A 13414-nucleotide genomic window follows, 5' to 3' on the forward strand; every position below is an offset into this window, starting at 1 on the left:
TCCTGCTCCGAGTCGACCAGTGAAAAACGCCATAGGTCCGGTGGGATGTTTTTCAACGATACAACTGATCAGGAGCTTACAATACGAGGCCATGAAATACCCCGAATGGCCGAACACAAATATCTCGGGGTATGGATAAAAAAAGGGCAGATGTACACGGAAAAGCACGAACAGTCTCTCATAGCAAAAGGGCGAAGAGATGCCGGGATAATGAAACATAGGGCATTGTGGGCGTAAAACAGGTATGAGGTACTGAGAGGTATTTGGAAGGGAGTAATGCTGCCAGGGCTTACTTTCGGGGATGCGGTCCTGTGTTTAAGGGCAGAGGTTGAGTTGAGACTAGAAGTAAATCAGAGAGCTGTGGGAAGGTTAGCACTAGATGCCCACGGGAAAACCACAAACCAAGCAGTACAGGGAGATATGGGCTGGGCATCGTTCGAAGCACGGGAAGCTCAGAGTAAAATCTTATACGAAAAACGTCTGAGGAAATTGGACGATAACAGGTGGGCAGCTAAGATATTTAAATACCTATACAGAAAGAGCATTGACTCACAATGGCGGAAAAGAACTAGGAAGCTAACCAGTAAGTACGCCAGACGCGAGGACGAAGAAACACAGCATTAAACGACAGGTTAAAAACGCGGAAGGTAAAAATTGGATAAATTCAATGGAAAAGAAGCATAGTGTGGAACTATATCAATACTGGAAACAGCAGATTAGGAAGGAAGCGTTTTATATTAACTCAAGAGGCAGTGCCCTACTCTTTGAAGCTAGATCAGGATGTCTTAGAACGCGGAGCTATAAAAAGAAATTTAACGAAGAAGAAGACACATGTACTGGGTGTGGTAAATATGCAAAAACAATGAAACACCTCATACTAAAATGTGATGGTATCAAGCCGGATGTCGATGCGGCCAGTCACCCTTCCTGAGGCGCCCTAGGGTTCCGAGATAATAATAGTCATGTAAATAAATATGCGATGGAAATTAGCAAAAGGCGATTGGAGGATTGGTGGCTCAAAAGCAGAGAGGTGACATAAGGTTAAAAGGGTAGGAAGACGTATTTAAAGAAAATCGAGAAATTCAATAACACACAACAGAGATAAAGATAAAAATCTGAGCATGGTGGCAACTGCCATCGCCCCGTTTCAAAGGGGACCTTCCATCCTTCCCTCCATCCATCCGTAAGCTGGCGCTGACGGGCCGCGCGTAGTACGAAGCTCATGCGAAGCTGACGAATTCGTGTTTGCATCCGCGTTTGATTGCATTCCGATTTTTCTCAGGCACGCACGTGTTGCACATGCAGCCTGTCCGGCCGCACTAACAGTGCGAAACTTTGAATTCGTATAGTTCTTCTGTCAGGATTTTGCAAGAACGTGTTCCGCATGCCTCAGTATGTCTTACTGTCGCGTACCATTGTACAAATCGAACGGAAAGAAAAACACTGTCGGGCTGTCGTTCCACTAAATACCAGCTGCAACTGGTATACGAGAGATGTGTCTTGCAGTAATTAGGCGGGGTAATTGGTCGCCTAATACAGCTTCAAACTACACTAGAGTATGCAGCCGCCATTTCAGAACAGAAGACTTCATAGAAGGAAAAAAACGGCGGCTCAAGAAGCATGCAGTTCCGTCAGTCTTTGCAAACTACCCTTAACGTTTGCAGCCAAAAGCAACAATTAAACAAAGCATGGCAAGTATCACTAAACGTAACCGTGCTGCGAACGAACAGTCAACGAATGATTGCACCAGTAGCCATGCTGCCTCGCGACCGCTGTCACGTGCAACGCTGGCAACATCAGGTCCTGAAGCTGAAGAATCGGAGCCGATGGACACTACAAGCGCTACCTGCGAAACAAGAGACAATCATGGTGCACAGTGCCAGAATGAATGCGTGCACAGGGCTGACCAGGCTGCCTCATGCGACAAAAGTGTCCAGGTCGACAGCAACTCGGCCTCTGCTTTGCTCACTACCGAAAAGGCCAAATGGAAGAGAAAAGAAAGAGATCTGAGACTACATCAGACCATTGACAAGTACAAAGAGAAGCTCAAGAAACTGCAGGAGGATTCTTTGACTGCAGACGTTTCCTACATTAGAGAAAGAGCAGCAGAGAAAGAGGCTTCAGCATTGTTTCTTGTGGACCAAATTACCAATTACAAGAAAAAACGCCTACCTGGTCTGAAGAAACTACTCGACGTTGTGTCGTACTGAGGCATTTATCAACGAAAGCCTACGAACATATTCGAGGGGAGATGCTTTTGAAGCTTCCAGACCGAAAGATCCTAACCAACTATATTGGAACCACAAGCGGTGAGACCGGCTTCAGCAAACTGGTGGAAGCTCGGCTGATATGTGAAGCCAAAAACTTTGACAAACCGCAATCAAAGGTCTGCTCGCTCATCGTTGACGAGATGAGGGTAAAGCAGAAGTTGCAATACAACGAGCAACGTGACTGCTTTGTTCGGCAAGTAGACATTGGGGTGGAAGAGCAAAACGGTGACCTTGTCTTAGCCAATTCGCTCCTGTGCTTTGTCATCAGTGGGCTGACAACAAAGTTTCGAATTCCAGTTGCCTACTATTTTACAAAAGGGCTAACGGGCCCCAAACTCCACAAGTTGCTGATTTTCGTCATGCATAAAGTGGAAGCTTGTGGGTTTAGGATTGTTCGCCTTGTCACGGACAATCATAAAGTTAACATGAATTGCATGAAACTGCCTGGAAATGGCCTGCTTACCTACCGGATTGAACACCCCTGTGACCGCAGCAGGAGGAGGAGTAGATATTAATGGAGAGAAAGGAGGAGAGGTCGGCCTGGAGAGCGTGTCTCTAGCCTGCTACTCCACACTGGGGAAAGGGGAAGTGGGGAATACAGGGAAAGGTAGGTGGCGGGTGATTATGTTATGGTACAATGAGATACTATATACACGTTGTCCAATATGCGCACTGTAGACGCAATGCACGTAAGAGTAATCTTGTACATACAAAAAGTAATCTTGTCACAAAAAGTTATTGCGCAAACACATTTCGCACTGACTGCACGTCTCACAGCTTCTAGAGGCGATCGTCTAAACCAGTCTCACTTAAAAAGTTCAAAAGTGATTTTATGGCACGATGGGCACAGTGAACACTCCTCCACGCGCCCAAAAGCTTTTCTTCTGAAAAGGGGCGGGAGTCCAAGCTGTCAACTGTAGATTTAAGTGTTCTTCGTTCGGCCGCATATTGAGGGCACACGCAAAGTACGTGGGATATTGTCTCGACAGTGTGACAGACGCTACATTCAGGGTCCCATGTTTGACCAATTTTGTGAAGGTATCGGTTATCGGTTGGTGTATGCGACACCCAGCCGTAATCGATGAATGAGTGTTTCCTGGCGTCTCCGCAACCGAAGTGGAAGCCGGAATCGTAATCCAGCGTCAAGTCTATGGAGGCGCTCTTGTCGATGTTCGGGGTTGTCCCAATGTCGCGCCGTAGAAGTTTTAAGGGAGGTATGGAGCAAGGCGTTAATGTCATACCGGGAAAAATGCATTTTTATAATAGTTCCGTCAGTGTGCGCCTGTTTTGCTTCTGCGTCAGCCTGTTCGTTTCCAGCTATTCCACAATGGCCAGGAATCCACTGCAGCACGATGGTATGTCCGGAATGAGACGCCTCAGCAAGCAGAGACATGATGTCATAAACCAGAGGACTATATGCGGTTCTGTCACTCATATAATTGCTGATGAGTTGCAGTGCTGGTTTTGAGTCGCAGAACACTGTCCACTTCTCGAGACTTTGTTGCAGTATGCAGCGAACTGCTTCTCGAACTCCGGTCAACTCAGCTGCTGTAGACGACGTCCTATGTCCTATCTTGAACCGTTGTGCGATCCCCATTCCTGGCACCATGCAGGCCGCCGCGGAAGAGGTCTGTGTCACAGAACCATCTGTAAAAACATGTTCGTAATATCCATACATGTAATTAAGCAATGTATGATAGCGCGAAATGCTTGAGGCCCAGCAAGCGGCATCTTCGACTTCTTCGTTATTCCAGGGATTGAGAGCCTCACCGTTGGCTTTGCCATCGTCCAGAGTGGAACTTTGGGTATGTCATACGGTTCGAAGTCCGACGGCAATAAGTCTTGCTGCGACAACACGGCTTTTGAGTAGGCGGACACAGGCCGTACGCTTGTGACGTTCGTGAGCGGATGGTTCCTGTGTCTAGTCAGTAGCCTTAGATGCACTCGCAATGGCTCATGTTGCAGATAAACTCGAGCTGGGCACGCACGAGCCTCTGAAATAGTGCCCCAAGTAGACGCACATCGTGGTAGTCCTAGGCAAATTCACAGTGCGCGAGCCTGAGCACTTTCAAGTGTGCGTACAGCAGTTTTACTAAACCGAGAAAGTACAGGCGCACTGTAGCGGAAGTAGCAAACAAAAAGTGCCTGGTAGAGCTGCAGAAGAGATGACTTGGATGGCCCCCATGATTTTCCAGACATATGTCGAATGATCTGAGTAAAGCTGTCTAGCTTTTTTCTTAATCCAGAGAGGTGCTTCGACCAAAATAAGTCACGGTCGATGATGACTCCGAGAAACTTGTAGTGGGTTACTGAAGGTATAATCTTACCATCAATCATAACTGGGTAGCAGGCCATTGACTTTCGTGTAAATGCCATGGTTGCACTTTTTTCCGGTGAGAGCTGCAGTCCGCGACTGTTTAGGTATGTCGACGTTATTGACACCGCGCGTTGCAGCTTCGTTTGCACTTGTAAGCGCGTTAAGCTCGTGGTCCATATACAGATGTCGTCTGCATACACAGAGACCGAGACTGCGCCTGCGTGTTCTTTGACCAGTCCGATGAGAACGATATTAAATAAGGTTGGGCTCAATACACCTCCTTGAGGCACTCCACGATAGACGGGGTGGTTCTTTGTTTCACCCACTGGAGTTGTCATGAATATCGTTCTCTCTTGAAGATAGCTGGCTATCCATTGATGCATACGTCCCCCGACGCCACATTCTTCTAGGGCATTCAAAATTGCATCATGTAGAACGTTGTCAAAAGCACCCTTGATATCTAGAAAGACAGCAGCCGTTAATCGACGGCGACGTTTCTGATGTTCAACAGTTGTTACTAGGTCAATGATGTTGTCGATTGACGTCCTAGCCTTTCGGAAACCTGTCATTGCGTCTGGATATATATTACGCTTCTCCAAAAACCACTCCAGCTAGGCGCGTCAAAACCATGCGTTCCATGGTTTTACCTATGCAACTGGAAAGCGCCACAGGTCTGTAGGAAAGCATAGCATGGGGTGTCTTGCCTGGTTTCAATAATGCCACAATTTTGCTTGTCTTCCCATGTGCAGGCACAGTTCCCGAGGACCAAGAGAGGTTGTATAAAGCCAGGAGCTCCTTAGTCGCTCGAGGGCCTAGATGGCGCAAGGTAGAATAGGTAATGCCATCAGGACCAGGCGCACTTGAGTGTCTTGAAGGGGAAATCGCTGCACGTAGCTCTTGCAGCGTGAATGGGAGGTCGAGACGATCGTCTATTGTTGGAGGAGCACACCTGAGCACTGAAGCTACCGATGTTGTAGATCCATAGAGGTGTATACAGAAATCTTCCGCGATTTCCTTCTCACTGCGCGTCTGCATGATAGCCAAAGCTCGGAAGGGACGTAGCTGTTGTGGAGGAGATGGTAATGCTCATACAACATGCCACATTGTGGACAACGGTTTTCTTGGGTCCAGGCTGGTGCAAAAGGACCTCCAACATTGTCTGTCGAGCTTGTCTAAGTATCTTTGAATTTTCTTTTGCACACGGCGTGACGTCCGCAAGTCTGATATCAATTTAGTTCGCCTGTATTTCCTCTCGGCGCGACGCCGGACTGCCCGCAGCTCTTCATATATAACGTCAACGGATGTTCTTGAATTTGAAGTTTCGATGATGCGTGTTGTTGCGTGCATTGCTGCTCTAATGCGCTCTTCAATCTTTTTCGGTGAAATTACACAGTTGCAGGATTCTTCTAGCTTGTTCTGGAAAGCATCCCAGTCAGTGCGTCGCGTATGAGAACTTGGAAGTCTTGTAAATCATCTCAGTTGTACATAAGTAGGCAGGTGATCACTGCCATACGTTTCAGCATCTGTGCACCAGGCAGCAGAAGACGAAAGGCATCTTGAAGCGATAGCTATATCGAGACAGCTGCTGTACGATGTGCCACGAAGAAATGTTGGTGAGCCATCGTTCAGGATGTCAAGATCATTGCTGCTTGTGAAGTTAAGAAGTTGTCTTCCTCGAAGGTTTGTGATGCTATACTCCAAAGATGGTGGTGTGCGTTGAAATCGCCTACAATAATATGAGGTCCTTGGCAAGAGTCAAGAACAAGTTTCAGGTGTCCAGAGTCAAATCTTCCCCTGGGAGAAATATAGCCACCGATGATCGAGATTATCCAGCGCTTTAGCTTCAGTGTTATAGAGACGTACTCGTTGCTGTTATTGCACCGGAACAATTGCTTTAGCGAATACGTGAGGTCACATCGCACACATAGCAAAACTTTGCTAGTATTTCCACTTGTCCGAGAGGCGAATTGTTCATATCCAGAGAGTCTAAATGGCGATGTCATATTCTGCTCGCATATTACGATAACTGGAAACCGATGCTTGAGCACTCTCTGTTTAAAAGCTCCCATGCGACCCCGTAGACCTCGTGCGTTCCACTGGAATATTACGGAACCGCTTATCCTTTCCTGTAGTGACAACCTTGAAGTTGATGATGCCATGGCGCTTACTAGCCTTTATACAGCAGCAAGCACTGGTTCTAGTGCGTCGAGAGTTTGCACCGCAGCCTTGGCAACGGGCGTGTAACTCCGATGAGCAGCATTCGCAAGGAACGAATCAACTCTGCAAGCATTGCCTTGATTTGCCTATCGGACGATGAAGGTTCATGTTCACGCTGACGTTCCGGCTGCACTTCTGTACTTCGATATGGCAGGGAAGGCCATATTGTAGTGTCCTTGGTGTTCAGAAGAATAGACGTGGTTAAAGGTGCCTGTGACGTTTGAGGACTAGCAGGAGCGCGCGACGACTTTTCTTGGAGTACAGGTTGTCCTGTTGTCGATGCTGATCTCCTTCTGCGATTACGTGAGCGCCTCTGGCGGCGGTGGACCTTGGTAGCAGCTTCTCTGTGTGTAGATCAATCTCGCACCATTTTCCTTAGCACAGACATTTCAGTCTTTAATTTTGGACAGTCCTTCGACCTTGCCTCGTGCGGCCCATCGCAGTTAGGGCACTTCAAGTCAGAGCCAGCACACGTCAACTCATCGTGATCACCACCACAGCACTTACATGCCCGATTTTCTGGCATTTACGGCACTGCAAGGGCCTAGGGATGCATGGACGGACAGGATGGCGCACATAACCCATTTTTACATGTGTTGGTAAGGTCTCTCCCTCAAAAATGAGTTTTATGCACCTCGACGTCTGTGATATGGACAATTGATGAGATTAGCGTTGGGAGATCGTCATTATCAATATCTGTATCGACATCGTAGATAACACCGGCGGTGGTGCTGCCTCCATGTATGATGAATGAGTGGACAAGTATATTTCCTAGCTCAGTTACAGCTTTCAAGGTGTCGAGACTGGTTCGTGTAGTCACATCAACAGTAAGTACGTTTCTTCTGGGATTAATTCGGACCTCTCTGATTTGCCCTGGAGCCAGCCTCTCGAGATAGGCAGTGAGAGTTTGCCTATTGATGGAATTGAGGTTGCCTGTAGCAGCGACGGGGATGTAGGCGATTGTGTACGCTTGCTGTGTGGGTGGCTTATTGTAGTTAAGCTCACTCACGCTTGATGTCCTACGAAGCTTCCTCTTCAACCGACGATTTGTGACCTCGGTATATCCGCCGTCAGAATCCATGTCGTCGACGTCTGAGCAGCTCGAAGACCATGGCAGAGTCGCGTTGAGGTGGTCGAGCGCAGCAGACCGACTTGCAGCTTGGAGGCCAGCCCCCAACCTTGGCGGCAGAGGAGGCGGAACGTCCGTCATTGCTTTTGATATCGTACCCGCCACGGGGGCATCGGTACGCACAAATTTAACCGAAAAAACCAGAGCGAAGTAGGACTAGCAGCTGATCAAGAACTCGTCTTCTTTTCATTAGCTTTGATCCGTACGTGCCACGTGCTGAAAAACGTGAGGTCACAGTTTCTATCACGTGACTTTAGCCCCAAAGGCGAGATTTCTGCTTCACACATAAAAGACCTCTACGAACTGCAGAAAGGCTTGTCTGTAAAGCCTTTCTGGTTTTCAAGCAGGAAGCATGTTTATCCGAGTAACATAGAAAAGATGAACGTGGCAAGAGCCGTCTAGCTCATGTCTCCAAGTGTAACCGCTGCCTTGGAACATCTGAAGGATCAGGCTCGACACACTTGTGCGCTGTCATTTTCAGCCGCAGGACCAACAATTATGTTCATGAAGAATGTTTATCGGTGGTTCGTGCTTCACGATGTCAGCAACACGACACAGCACATACGCCAAAATTTTTCGGATGGCCGTCAATTTGACGACAGTGCTGATCCGCGGCTTGAATGTCTTGAGGTCACTTTTCCTATGTACTTGGAGACATTGAAGAAATGATCTGGACATGCCCGTGAATTCCTCACAGCCGAAACGTATGAAGCAATTCTGTTAACCACCTATTCGACAATGGCAAGGAATCAGATATCTGTTGAAAGAAGAGAAGTTTTATTTTGTGCTCACTCGAAAGTTCAACAGTGATCTAATTCAATCGCTCTTTGGAAGTTTGCGAATGTCATCCGGGTGCAACGACATGTTGGACGTTCGGGCTGCACTGTCAGGTCTCGAAAAGCTACTGAAGACCGGGATTGCTACGTCCAATGCAGCCTCTAATATTGTCCACAAAGAATGTGGTGCAATGTCGGGACACTACTGTATGATGCACTTTCCTCTGCACAACCAACTTCTGTTTCAGCTTCAATGCCTCCCCTGACGTCGACTGTGCAAGCAGTGCCCCAGCTCTCGAGAGCAAGATTGGCGTTGCAGAGACTTAATACCACAATTTTGCCACAGCAGCTGTCATCGCTACAGATTTCAGCTACTGCCTATGTGGGGGGCTACATTGCAAGGGTTGTAGGTGAGCATATTGACTGTGAGAAATGTGTTACTTTGTGTACGAAGAAACGGTGAGCAACCAGCCGCTCTTCCAGCTCACTCGGAGCCAAGATTGAGGTGGGCTGCTCTACCCGTTGGACCAACTTCTCTTTGTCCTGGACTGTTTAAGAGATATTGCTGACCGTGCCCTGCAGGAGCACCAGACTTTGCAGAAGCCACTGACTACCTTAGTAGAGTATGCCGTCCCAGCTCTTTGTTCTTCAAAGTTGCTAAAGTGCAAGAGCAATGACAGCAACGAGCACAGGATTAAGCTCATGAACCTCATATCGGTTCATTTCCTGAGGCCGCTCCTCTGCAACTACGCCTTCAAATTCATTCACTGTTTTTCGTAAAGACTGTGTGGATAAAAAAGGAGGCGGTGTCGTAATAGCCATCAGAAAGCATATAAAGGTATCACATACCTACTGACAGCATTCTTTAAACTATTTGGGTTGCATGCTATTTACCAGCTGTAACTTTGGGTATTGGAGCATGCTATAGGCCACCTGACTTTCTACAAGATTTTTCTGAGGAACTGCAGTCTGTATTAGGCTCCATCCAATCCGAATATAATAACTCTCGCATAATTTTGGCCGGCGATTTTAACTTTCCAAGCATAGAGTGGTCTGCTTTAAAATTCCCTAGCACGCACCAGACACGGGATTGTGCAGATTTTGTTGACCTTTTAGAATATTTTCAGTTGTCTCAGCTTATCGAAATCCCTACGCGGCACAATATATTCTTGATCTGCTTCTAACAACACACCCCGAACGTGTTACCGTGGATGTACTAGAGTATATCAGTCACCATCGTGTCATACATTGTACCTTTAATACGCACACCGTGAAGAAACCTCGACAAAAAAAGACTTATGACTATTCTAAAGCAGATCCCGAAAGCTTCAACTCTGAGCTTTTTGAATTTCACCTGTCATTCATGCAAACGTATGAAAACTGTTCGCTGCAAGATAACTGGGTTCGTTTTCGTGACGAGTTGTTAAGACTCCGGGAGAAATACATTCCAAAAAAATGGATCTATGAAACAGCAGACAAGCCATGGTTTACTCGCGAGATTAAGCGATATCTGAAGTAAAAGAAACGTTTGTTTCGAAAGGCAAGAAGCGCAAATCTGTTGAAGCTAAGTCAGACTATTTATAGTTTTCTAAAGAATGTGCATTACATATTGAGGCTCTCAAATATAAGTTTTTCAACCAGGATATTTCGCAATTCCTAAGAACAGATCCAAAAAAATTTTGGACAGTCATTTCTCCCGCGCCAACAAAAGAGTTACCTGTTTTTGACACTGAGTCTGGTGCTGCAATTGATGTCATGGATGTTGCTGAACGGTTTAATTTATTATTTTGTAGTGTATTTAGTGACAAAAAGCACCGGGATAAGTCAACACATTTTTCTGATAGTTCTCCATTTATGGAATGTATAATTGTGACAAGTGACGGTATTGTGAAAGCTATTGAGCGTTTACCATCGTTTTCTAGTCCAGGTCCTGATGGTATTTGTAATAAGCTACTAAAAATGACAAAGAACACTTCTGCTCTTATACTTACACTATTGTTTCAACAGTCTCTCGACACCGCCGAAATTCCAGACGACTGGAAATTGGCACATGTCATACCAATATATAAAACCGCCGACAAAAACAAGCTAACAAACTATAGGCCTATATACCTTATGTCTGTCGTATGCAAACTATTTGAACACTTATTATCTTCTCAAATCATGCAGTACATTGCTAGCAACCACATTCTATTTGCAAACCAGCATGGTTTTCAACGAGGCCGGTCATGTGAATTCCAGCTTCTTGAACTAACTACAGACCTTCAGGAACTTACACAAACTGACGTCATATTTATAGATTTTGCTAAAGCATGTGACCGTGTGGCTCATAACTGCCTCATATATAAAATGAAGCTGATTAATGTCGACGAAAAAGTAATAAACTGGGTTAAAGAATATTTAAGTAACAGACGACAAGCTGTCGTAATCAATAATGTCCGTTCGTCATTTCAACCTGTTCAGTCCGGTGTGCCTCAAGGTTCCGTTTTGGGACCCACTCTATTTTTAATTTATGTACCTATATGATATTCATCGGGGTATAGACTCAAAAATCCGGTTATATGCCGACGATTGCGTTCTGTATCGGCCATTAAAATGTAAGGGTGACTGTGATAAATTGCAAAATGACTTGAACAGGATTGAAAGATGGTGGTCAGAGTGGCAAATGAGCGTAAATACCTCGAAAACTAAACTTATGAGATTGACTACTTGCAGTGAAATTACGAAACACACATATTTTCTTAATGGTGAGGCTCTAGAAACTGCAGAATCATTTAAATATCTAGGTGTTCATATTTCTCCGACTTTGTCTTGGGATAATCATGTGGGTTGTATTGTTTCCGATGCATGCAAATCTCTTGGCTTCATTCGTCGAACGCTTCGTCAGGCTAATAGTGATACTAAGCTTCTTGCATATACCACCGTACTTCGTTCAAAGCTTGAGTATGCCTCATTTATATGGAACCTACACCAAACGCATCTTATTAACAAATTAGAATCTTTTCAGAACAAGGCAACGCGATTTATTACATGTAACTATTCACAACATTCAAGTATCACCAAAATAAAACATGACCTAGGACTCATCCCATTGCAGACTAGAAGAAAGATATCTCGGCTAACTTTCTTCCATCAGCTTTTTCATAACCCAAATATATTCCCTCAGGCACACATCTTACCAGTCAAAAGAAAATTCTCACGAATTGATCACGAATTTAAGGTCGAACAACCATTTGCAGGTACTAAACTATTGCAGTTTTCGTGTCTGCACTTAGCCATTTCGGAATGGAATCATCTCTCAAGTAATATAGCTGAAATAACTGACCATATTATATTCAAACAAGCACTTAATGAAACATTCGTAAAATAATAACATTAACATTTCTTCCTGCATTTATTCAGATGTCAGATTATTGTTTGTATAATGTAAGAATTACTGGCGTATGATGTTGTCGAATTGGAATTGATGTAAAGGTTGTATAGCATGTACTACTTCATATAAGGACAGTCTACTTAAAATGTATATTGTATATCAATTGTTCTCCCCCCCTATGTAATGCCCAAGCTGGGCCTTCATAGGGTAAATAAATGAAATGTTACTGATAGGCACGATGCTGTTAAACATTTTGTAAGAAAGCCCCTTTCGCGAAAGCACGTGGAACTGTGAAAGTGGCATACGCTTCAATGACATGTGGTAGTTTCTTCCCGCAATAAACGCTTTTATTTCCACTATTGAAATGGTAAAATCAATGTGAGCCATGGCTCGCAACTCATTAATATTGACACGTGTACTTATCTTTATCGGGCGACCACGTTTCGCCGCTTAACAAATGTAATCGCACAGCGAGGGACGCGCCTGCATGTATCCGACGTTTCTGGAAAGTTATCGATGCTTCTACCCGGCTGTCTGTTGTCGCCGAACCTTGTGTTATCTGATTCCATCGCGTAACGCGAATGGTGTAGAACATTGTGGAAGGCACGCGGGTCCGAACGATTAGTCTGGAACATTCGACGACTGCTCTATAAAAGCCGACGCGCTTGACCCGCTGATCAGATTTCCGACGATCGCCGACCGTGTTCGCCGCTATCGTTGTGCTATAAGTGTAGCCTGTTTTGTGGGCACAGGTTCACCCAATAAAAGCTAGTTTTGTATTCCACCGTACTGCTTCTTTCTTCACCGTCACTACCACGTGACATCTGGTGGAGGTGCTTTTCGTTCATGTACGGGACGCCCCCGACAAGCCGTGATCCCAGCCCAGACCGCAAACAGAACACCAACGTAGTCCCGGACCACCGAGCAAGCCGCCGTCTTCAACAGCTGCCCCCGGAGCACGGACTTCTACCTGAGAAGACCAAGAAGATTGTGGCCAAGGCAACCCCAATGGCAACCCCAGCATCCTCCATCGTGCTGCAGCAGCCCAGGGAACCACCGACGTTCCGCGGTTCCACATTTGAGGACCCGGAAACCTGGCTGGAAACGTATGAGAGGGTCGCTACGTTTAACAACTGGGCAAGCGACGACAAGCTACGACATGTCTATTTCGCATTGGAGGACGCCGCCAAGACGTGGTTCGAGAATCGAGAAGCCACCTTGACGACGTGGGACCTCTTCCGAAGCGGCTTCCTGCAAACACTTCAAAGCGTCGTGCGAAAAGAGCGAGCCCAAGCTCTACTGGAGACGAGCGCAGCTGCCGAATGAGACGAT

At 46.0% G+C, this 13414-nt stretch overlaps 1 pseudogene; it reads left to right on the forward strand.

Annotated features, from left to right (window-relative positions):
• Positions 1–1688: 1688 nt before the first annotated feature.
• On the forward strand, positions 1689–12376 carry LOC142559421 (uncharacterized; annotated as a pseudogene).
• Positions 12377–13414: the final 1038 nt, after the last annotated feature.

This window comes from Dermacentor variabilis, chromosome 10, assembly GCF_050947875.1.
Source record: "Dermacentor variabilis isolate Ectoservices chromosome 10, ASM5094787v1, whole genome shotgun sequence".
Lineage (NCBI taxonomy): Eukaryota > Metazoa > Arthropoda > Arachnida > Ixodida > Ixodidae > Dermacentor > Dermacentor variabilis.